Raw genomic sequence first — 8,921 nt, 5'->3', positions numbered from 1 at the left:
TGTGATGGCAATATAGAGCCATCTTCTTCCTTCAGGCTGCTAATCACAGAACTCTCCCTGTGCACCATCTGGAAGAAGAAACATGAGCACGTCTCATCCTGCTCCATGGTGCAGACCCTGGGCCGGAAGATTATCTTGGAGGTCTCCGAGACAAAGAGCGAGGCTTGCTGGCACTTCAGCCCCCTGAGATTCTCCGAGACATTGACACCCCCTCATCTGCAGCCGGAGTAGGTTCTGCATGGTTTTCTGGAGTTTCGACAGTTTTCCCCATCTCTCTCTCTTGCCTTCTGAACATCTTTGAGGATAAAGAATCTCTTGATGTTCCCCTTGACTATTTCCCACCAGTCCATTGGAGACTGAAAGAGGGGCTTCACAGTTCTCCAACCTATGTAATACCTTTTGAACTCCTCAGTGTTTTCAGGGGTCAACAGTTTCACATTCAGCTTCCACGTTCCCTTGCCAGCCCTCTGGTTTTCCCATATGTGGCAGTCAGCCAGCAGGAAGCAGTGGTCAGAGAAGAACACTGGCTTGACATCAATGGACCTGACCAAGAACGTACAGGACACAAACAGGAAATCTATGCTTGAGTGGATACAGCTATCTGGCCATGACCATGTGCATCTATGCTGCACTACATCTGCAAAGGTGCTGAGGATGTCATGCAGCTTGGCGACTCTAACTGTTTCCATCGGGAATCTGGACATGGCATCCGGTTTACTGTCAGCACCTCTGGATCATCCAGCCGCATTGATGGTGCAGTTGAAATCTCTGGCCAGAATGACAGGCCAGCAGCAGTAGGAGCTGCTGAAGGATAGCCAGCTGTGCTCTCTTTATCACTGGGATGCACACATTGATTAACCTAGGGGGGATTTCTGTACGTAATGTCTGCTATGAGTAAGTGCCCACTCACCACCTCCTTAACCTCGGATGTGGTGAAGTTGCCCCCTCACAGCAGAATACCCAGGTCAGAAGAATGGCAATTGCACCCCCTGACTAAATCAAAGGCCCATGGGCCCACAAGCTCAACCATTTCCTACAGCTGTTGAGGTGTGGGATCCTGCACTCCTACAGAAACAGGAAGTCCGCTTTGACATTAGCCAGGTAAGCCAAGGTAGAAACACATTGCGCGGTAGATTTAATACTGTGCACTGCTGGCAATTTTAAAATCCATTCTGAGATTTGATCTCAGTGCAAAAGGGACCCAATTTTGCATCTCACTGAGAGATGTAGCACCCCCAACAGAGCAGCTCTCTCCTGGTACTGCCCTTCAGTGTCAGCCTGGTTTTGTGCTCGAGGCTAGGACAGGTACACAAACCCATCTGGCGCTCAGAGAGCTCTAAGTACTGCCACTACAAAACAATTAGCACCAAGAGGGAAGCAGAGATCATGTACTACCTATTAAGAGTAACTTGATGCATCTTGCACTTTACAAAACTTAATTCAAAGCACAAAACAACCTGTCACTTGCAACATAAAACTGGGTCATTTATGCTGATGAGGCATTTGAGTTTTACTCTGGCTATTTGTCACGCAAGGCACTATTTGCTTAAAGCAGCACTTTGATAACCTTTGTCCAAAATAATTTTACAGGAGCATCGGTATTACTTCCACAGATTTTGGAGATCACGTGATTCTGTTTTGACAACAGCTCGCACGCAATGTCAAGACAGGTTAAGTTAATGACCAACTGCCAAATGTAGATGTGAAAAGTGATTGGCTTTCTCCGGATGTTACAAAGTTTATGTTGATAGGAATCTAATCCACAACAGGACTTGACATGCATCTAGTGTTACCAGGGGACCCCATGCAACAGAGATAGGGGTAAGGCAAGAATGAGGAATGGATTTAGACATGCTGGATTGGGAACGACTTAGTACATTTTTACACAACTAAGGAGCTCCGGCATCACTGCAAAAAAATCAAAGTTTTGACATTTTAACTACCCCTCAGCAAATTTAGGATAAAGAAAATTGCAAATTCCCATGAGCATTCTGCACGAATAAATCCCTTCCAACAACAAATCTGAACAGCCTAGCTCAAATTTTAAGGCTTTGCCTCTCTCTTTAATTTTTAAAAATGTTTTCTTTCATGGATTGAGAGTATCACAGACCGTGCCAGTGATTACTGCCCGTCCCTAATTGCCCTGGAGAAGGTGGTGGAAAACTGCCTTCTTGAACCGCTGCAGTCCCTGAAGTGTAGTAACATACATAGTACTGTTAGGAAAGGAATGCCAGGGCTGTGATTCCAGTGACAGTGAAACAAGTGCGATATATTTCCACGTCAGGACGGTGAGTGGCTTTGGATGCAAACTTGCAGATGGTTGCATTACCTTGCATTTGCTGCACTTGTCTTCTAGAGGTCATCAGTCTGGAAGGGGCTGCCAAGGTGAACGAGTGACTGTGGTAAGTGGCTTGAGTGCACCTTGATATCATTGTGGGTCAGCAGTGAAGAGAGTGGAAGTTGAAGATACTGGATGATGTAGTGCCAATCAAAGGGAGCTGTTTTATCCTGGATGGCATCAAGCTTCTTGAGTGTTGTTGGAGCTACACCCATCCAGGCAAGTGAACAGTATTCCATCACACTCCTGATGTGCCTTGTAGAAAGTGAACAGGCTTTAGGGAGTCAGGAAGTGAGTTACTCTCTGCAGGATTCCCTGCCTCTGACCTGTTCTTGCTGTCACTGTATTTATATTGGAGAGCCCAGTTCAGTGTCTGATCAATGGTAACCTCTAGGATGCTGATAGTGAGGGATTCAGTGATGGTAATGTGAATGTTAAGGGGCAGTGGTTAGATTCTCTTTCATTGAAATCAATCACTGCCTGGCATTTGTGTGGTATAAACATTAATTGCCACTTATCAGTCCAAGCCTAAATGTTGTCCAAGTCTCGTTGCATTTTGACGTGGGTTGTTTCAATATCAGAGGAGGTGTGAATTGGGCTGAATTGTGCAATCATCGGCGAACTCCCTCATTGTACAGTTAATGGCAGGAGCCTGAACAGCATTGATGTACAGAGGGATCTTGGGGTTCAAGTCCATAGCTCCCTGAAAGTGGCCACGCAAGTAGATAGGGTGGCAAATAAAAAGGTGTGTGGCATGCTTGCCTTGGTTGGGGAATTGAGCCAAGAGTCAGGATATCATGTTGCAGTTTTATAAGACTTTGATTATGCCACACTTAGAGTATTGGAGGGATGTGAAGGCTTTGGAGAGGGCGCAGAAGAGGTTTACCAGGATGCTGCCTGGATTAGAAGGTATGAGCTATAAGGAGAGGCTAGATAAGCTCGGGTTGTTTTCTCTGGAGGGTGAGGGGAGACTTGATAGAAGTCGAAAAAATTATGAGATGCATAGATAGGGTTGACGGTCAGAATCTTTTTCCCAGAGTTGAAATGGCTAATTCTAGGGGGAATGCATTTAAGGTGGGGTGGCGGAAAGTTCAAAGGAGATGTGAGGGGCAAGTTTTTACACAGAGAGTGGTGGGAATCTGGAACACACTGCCAGTGGTATTGGTGGAGGCAGATACAATGGGGGTGTTTAAGAGACTTTTAGATAAGCACATGAATATGCAAGGGATGGAGAGATGTGGACCAAGGGCAGGCAGAAAGGATTAATTTGCCATCATGTTAGGCACAACATCATGGGCCAAAGGGCCCATTCCTGTGCTGTACTGTTCTATGTTCTATATTCTGATATTAAGGTGAAGGGTAGGTCATTGCTGAAGCAACTGATGATGTTGGGCCTAGGACTCTACCTCAAGAAACTCTTTAGTGGCATACTGATACCGTTCCTACCTCCGAGACAGTAGGCCTCAATGAAAGTCCACCTGATCCAGAGGCGTGTAATAACATCTTCGAACAGATTGATTACAAAAATATCTAGCCTGAGGAACTCCTGCACTGATGTCCCGAGGCTGAGACAATGGAGCCCCCAGTAACTACGAACATCTACCTTTGTGCTGGGCATAATTCAACCTAGTGGAGGATTTCCTCTTTTCTTACTGACTTCAGCTTTATTACAGATCCTTGATGCAGCTTTGGTATCAAGGACTGTCACTCTAACCTAGCCTCTGGAAGTCAGCTCTTTTGGCCATGTTTGAACCAAGGTTGTAATGAGTTCAGGAGCTGTGTGGCCCTGGCAGAACCCAAACTGGATGTCACTGAGCAGGCTATTGCTGAGGAAGGCCTGCTTCTGAACACGGACAAAGACACCTTTCACCGTTTTGCCAATGATTGAGAGTGGTTTGACAGGATAATAATTGGTTGTGGTAGATTTGTTTTGCATTTCTTAGAACATACTTGGGCAATTTTCCACATTACCAAATACATGCCAGTGTTGTAGCTGTACTGGAACAGGTTAGTTGGTTCTGGACCACAGGTCTTCAGTACAGCCAGAGTGTTGTCCAGGTTCACAGCCTTTTCAGTATCCAGATAACGGCTTCTGTTTTTGAAAAGCTGAATGTGGAGGTGCTGATGTAGGACTGGAGTGGACAAAGTCAGAGGTCACACGATACCAAGTTATAGTCCAACAGGCTAACTTGAAATCACAAGCTTTTGGAGCGCTGCACCTTTGTCAGGTGAAGTGGAGGGAAGTGCACAGGCACAGAATTTATAGGCGGAGAGATCATTGCAAGATAATTCCAGGTAATTAAGAGTGTCAAAAGATAATACAAATGGTGTGAGTGGAGCATCGATAGGATGAATAACAAGTCTTTGTAGGTGATCAAAAGTGTCAAAAGATATGAGTAAAATGTCAACAACTGAATAGCAAGTGAAGGGATGAGCTATGATCCGAGTAATTGAGGCAGAGAGATAATTACATAAAATCAAAAATAAGATGGTGCTGGAGACAAACCAAATGTTTGGAATAACATGATAGGTATAAGAGTCGCATGACGAGGGTCAAATCAAAGTAACAGGTAACCAAAACAAGTAATCCAGCCAAATTTTGTACCCATGAAGACAGCGTCAACTGTGACCTTGGGTTCATGTCACGCTACATGTAACCCCACACACTGTTCTGTATTTGTAAATTCTCCCTCACTGTTCTATTTTGACTCCATCACCTTGATAACGTGTTATGATCTCTCCACCTTAATTAGTTTGTACAGTTTTGGATTACTTGTTACTTCGGTTAGTGTGACTGTTATACCTATCATGTTATTCCAACCACTTGGTTTGTCTCTAGAACCATTTATTATTGAGTTTTGTAATTATCTCTCTGCCTCAATTAATCGGATCATAGGTCAACCCTTTATTTGCTATTCAGCTGTTAACACTTTACTCACACTGACACTTTTGATCACTTGAAGAGGCTTATTATTCAGCCTGACTACACTCCACTTACACCATCTGCACTACCTTTTGACACTCTTAATTACCTGAAATGATCTTGCAATGATCTCTCTGTCTATAAATTCTGTGCCTGCGTGCTTCCTTCCACTTCACCTGATGAAGATGCAGTGCTCCGAAAGCTTGTTATTTCAAATAAACCTGTTGGACTATAATCTGGTGTCATGTAATTTCTGACTTTGAATATTTGAAGGCTGCCTTCACAAATGGACCGAATGTAGCAGGGTCTTGGGAGTGAATGGAAGCTCCTGTATTTCGCTACTGACAGTCTGATGTAGTGCCACAGTCCCAGATGCCTCCCTAATTCCCCGTTGGGAAGCAGTGGATATTTCCAGATACCATGCAACATGGGAAAGTGGGTCTTAAATGTGAAGATGGGTCTCCACAGAGACTATGTGGTGGTCACTCCTACCAGTAAAGGTATAGCTGCATAGTTTTACCGGACTTAGACCTGTTCTCTCATTAGAGAGAGAGAGAGACAGACAACTGGTCGTGGTTTAAACTGAAGGTCACCACACCTTAGGCAGGGGGAAGAGTTGAGAAGGAGAGTCCTTCATGGTAACCTCAGCCAATGCGAGAATTGAATCCACGCTACTGGTGTTCCTATGCATTGCAAACCAGCTGTCCAGACATCTGAACTAATCGACCTCTGGTCCTACCAGTACTGTCATGGACAAACACATCTGCAATGGACAGATATGTGAGGACAAGGTCTAGGATGGCTCCCTCACTGCCTGCTGCTGACTCAGTGTAGCAGCTTTGTCTTTTGGGACCCGACCCAGCTCGGTCAGTAGTACCCCACTCTGAGGCATTCTGTACCCATGCCACCATTAATGCCTCTTTCCACTGGTGCTTAACATAGAGGAATACTGATTCTTCAGCTGCCGGTTGGGGCAGGGAGTGGGGAGGTGGTTAGTGGCATTAAGGAGGAGATTTCCTTGACCTGACACTCTGAGCCCTGTTGTTGAGGGCTCCCAGAGCAATTCTCTCCTGACTGTATACCACTCTGTGCTACCACTGGTGGGACAGGACAAACTGACAGATGGTGGTGTCTGGTGTTATTGTCCAATACAATCTGAAAGGATGTGTGAGATCTAATGGAAAGAGGGACTTGGTGGTGGATAGATATTAATTAAGGGTTACAAAAACAGAAGTTGCTGGAAAAGTTCAGCAAGGTCTGGCAGCATCTGTGAAGAAAAATTAATGTTAACGTTTTGGGTGCAGTGACCCTTCCTCAGACCCTGCTGAGCTTTTCCAGCAACTTCTGTTTTTGTTCCTGTTTTACAGCAGTTCCTTCGGTTTTATTAATTAGGGGTTGACTAGCTGTGAATTGCTTGTGTAAATTTAGGGGCTAGTAATCAGTAGAGCGTGATTTTTTTTAAGAATCCCACAGTGTGGAAACAAGCTATTCGGCCCATCAAGTCCACACTAACCATCTGAAGAGCATTCCACCCAGATCCATACCCCTACCCTATCCCTGTATTTCACATGGCTAATCATCCTGGACACTATGGGGCAATTTAGCATGGCCAATCCACCTAACCTTCACATCTTTGGACTATGGGAGGAAACCGGATCACCCGGAGGAAACCCACGCAGACACGGGGAGAATGTGCAAACTCCACACAGACAGTCGCCCAAGGGTGGAATCGAACCCGTGTCTCTGGTGCTGTGAGGCAGCAGTGCTAGCGGATGAGCCACAGTGCTGTAATTGTACCAGCCTTCACCATTTCCTCTGGCAGCTCATTCCATACATGCACCACCCTCTGTGTGAAAAAGTTGCCCCTCAGGTCCCCTTTCCCTTGTCACCTTAAACCTCTCCCCTTTAGCTTTGGACTCCCATGTCATTAGAAAAATACCTTGGCTCTTCACCTTGTCTATGCCCCTCATAATTTTATAAACCTCCATAAGGTCACCCCTTAACCTCTGACACTCCAGGGAAGATAGCCCCAGGCTGTTCAGCCTCTCCCTACAGCTCAAAGCCTCCAGTCCCAGCAACATCCTTGTAAATATTTTCTGTGCCCTTTCTAGTTGCACAGCATTCTTCCTATCACAGGACGACCAGAGCTGAATGCAGTATTCTGAAAGTGGCTTCTCCAATGTCCTGTACAGCTGCAACATAACATCACAACGCCTATGCTCAATGTACTGACCAATGAAGGCAAATGTGCCAAGTGCCTTCTTCACCACCCTGCGACTCCACTTTTTAGGAACTATGAACCTGCACCCCCAGGTCTCTTTGTTCAGCAACACTCCCCAGGGCCCTACCATTCACTGTGTAAGTCCTGCCTTGGTTTAGCTTATCAAAATGCAACACCTTGCATTTATCTAAATTAAACTCCATCTGCTACTTCTGATCAAGATCTCATTGTACCCTCAGATAACCTTCTTTACAATCCACTATACCACCAATTTTGGTGTCATCAGCAAATTTACTAATCGTACCTCGTATATTCTCATCCAAATTGTTGATATAAATGACGAACAATAATCGACCCAGTACCAACCCTTGCAGAATGCTGCTGGTCACAGGCCTTCAGTCCAAACAACAAATTTCTACAACCACCCTCGGGCAACCACCTAGAAACCGATATCAATTTCAAGCCCACCGACTCCCACAGCTACCTAGAATATACCTCCTCCCACCCACCTTCCTGCAAAAATGCCATCCCCTATTCCCAATTCCTTCGCCTCTGCCGCATCTGCTCCCAGGATGAGGCATTCCACTCCCGTACATCTCAGATGTCCTCGTTTTTCAAGGACCGCAACATCCCCCCTCAGTGGTCGAGAACGCCCTCGACCGTGTCTCCCGCATTTCCCGCAACTCATCCCGCACACCCCCTCCCCGCAATAACAACCAAAACAGAATCCCCCTCGTCCTCACATATCACCCCACCAACCTCCGGATCCAACGCATCATCCTCCGACACTTCCGCCATCTGCAATCCAACCCCACCACCAAAGACATTTTTCCCTCCCCACCCTTATCTGCTTTCCGGAGGGACCGCTCTCTCCGTGACTCCCTTGTCCGCTCCACACTCCCCTCCAGCCCCACCTCACCCGGCACTTTTCCCTACACCTGCCCCTACACTTCCCCCTCACCCCCATCCCAGGCCCCAAGAAGACTTTCCACATCAAGCAGATGTTCACCTGCACATCTGCTAATGTGGTATACTGCATCTGCTGTTCCCGTTGTGGCCTCCGCTACATCGCAGAAACCAAGCGGAGGCTTGGGGACCGCTTTTACAACACCTACGCTCAGTTCACACTAAACAATTGCACCTCCCAGTCGCAAACCATTTCAACTCCCCCTCCCATTCCGCAGACGACATGTCCATTATGGGCCTCCTGCAGTGCCACAACGATGCTACCCAAAGGTTGCAGGAACAGCAACTCATATTCCGCTTGGGAACCCTGCAGCCCAATGGTATCAATGTGGATTTCACAAGCTTCAAAATCTCCCCTCCCCCTACCGCATCCCAAAACCAACCCAGCTCGTCCCCGCCTCCCAAACCTGTCCTTCCTCCCACCTATCCCCTCCTCCCACCTCAAGCCCCACCCCCATCTCCTACATACTAAC

General features: G+C 46.5%; 1 long non-coding RNA gene across 1 annotated transcript in view; it reads left to right on the top strand.

Moving 5' to 3' along the window:
* Positions 1-2,144: 2,144 nt before the first annotated feature.
* Positions 2,145-8,921, top strand: part of LOC125483569 — a 15,771-nt gene continuing 8,994 nt past the window's right edge. Inside the window, exon 1 of the long non-coding RNA XR_007262517.1 lies at positions 2,145-2,402. This is a non-coding gene — a long non-coding RNA (uncharacterized LOC125483569). The remainder of the gene's footprint in view (positions 2,403-8,921) is intronic.

The sequence above is a fragment of the Rhincodon typus genome, chromosome 7 (assembly GCF_021869965.1).
Source record: "Rhincodon typus isolate 14 chromosome 7, sRhiTyp1.1, whole genome shotgun sequence".
NCBI lineage: Eukaryota > Metazoa > Chordata > Chondrichthyes > Orectolobiformes > Rhincodontidae > Rhincodon > Rhincodon typus.
This window is presented reverse-complemented; position numbering and strand designations above follow the sequence as displayed.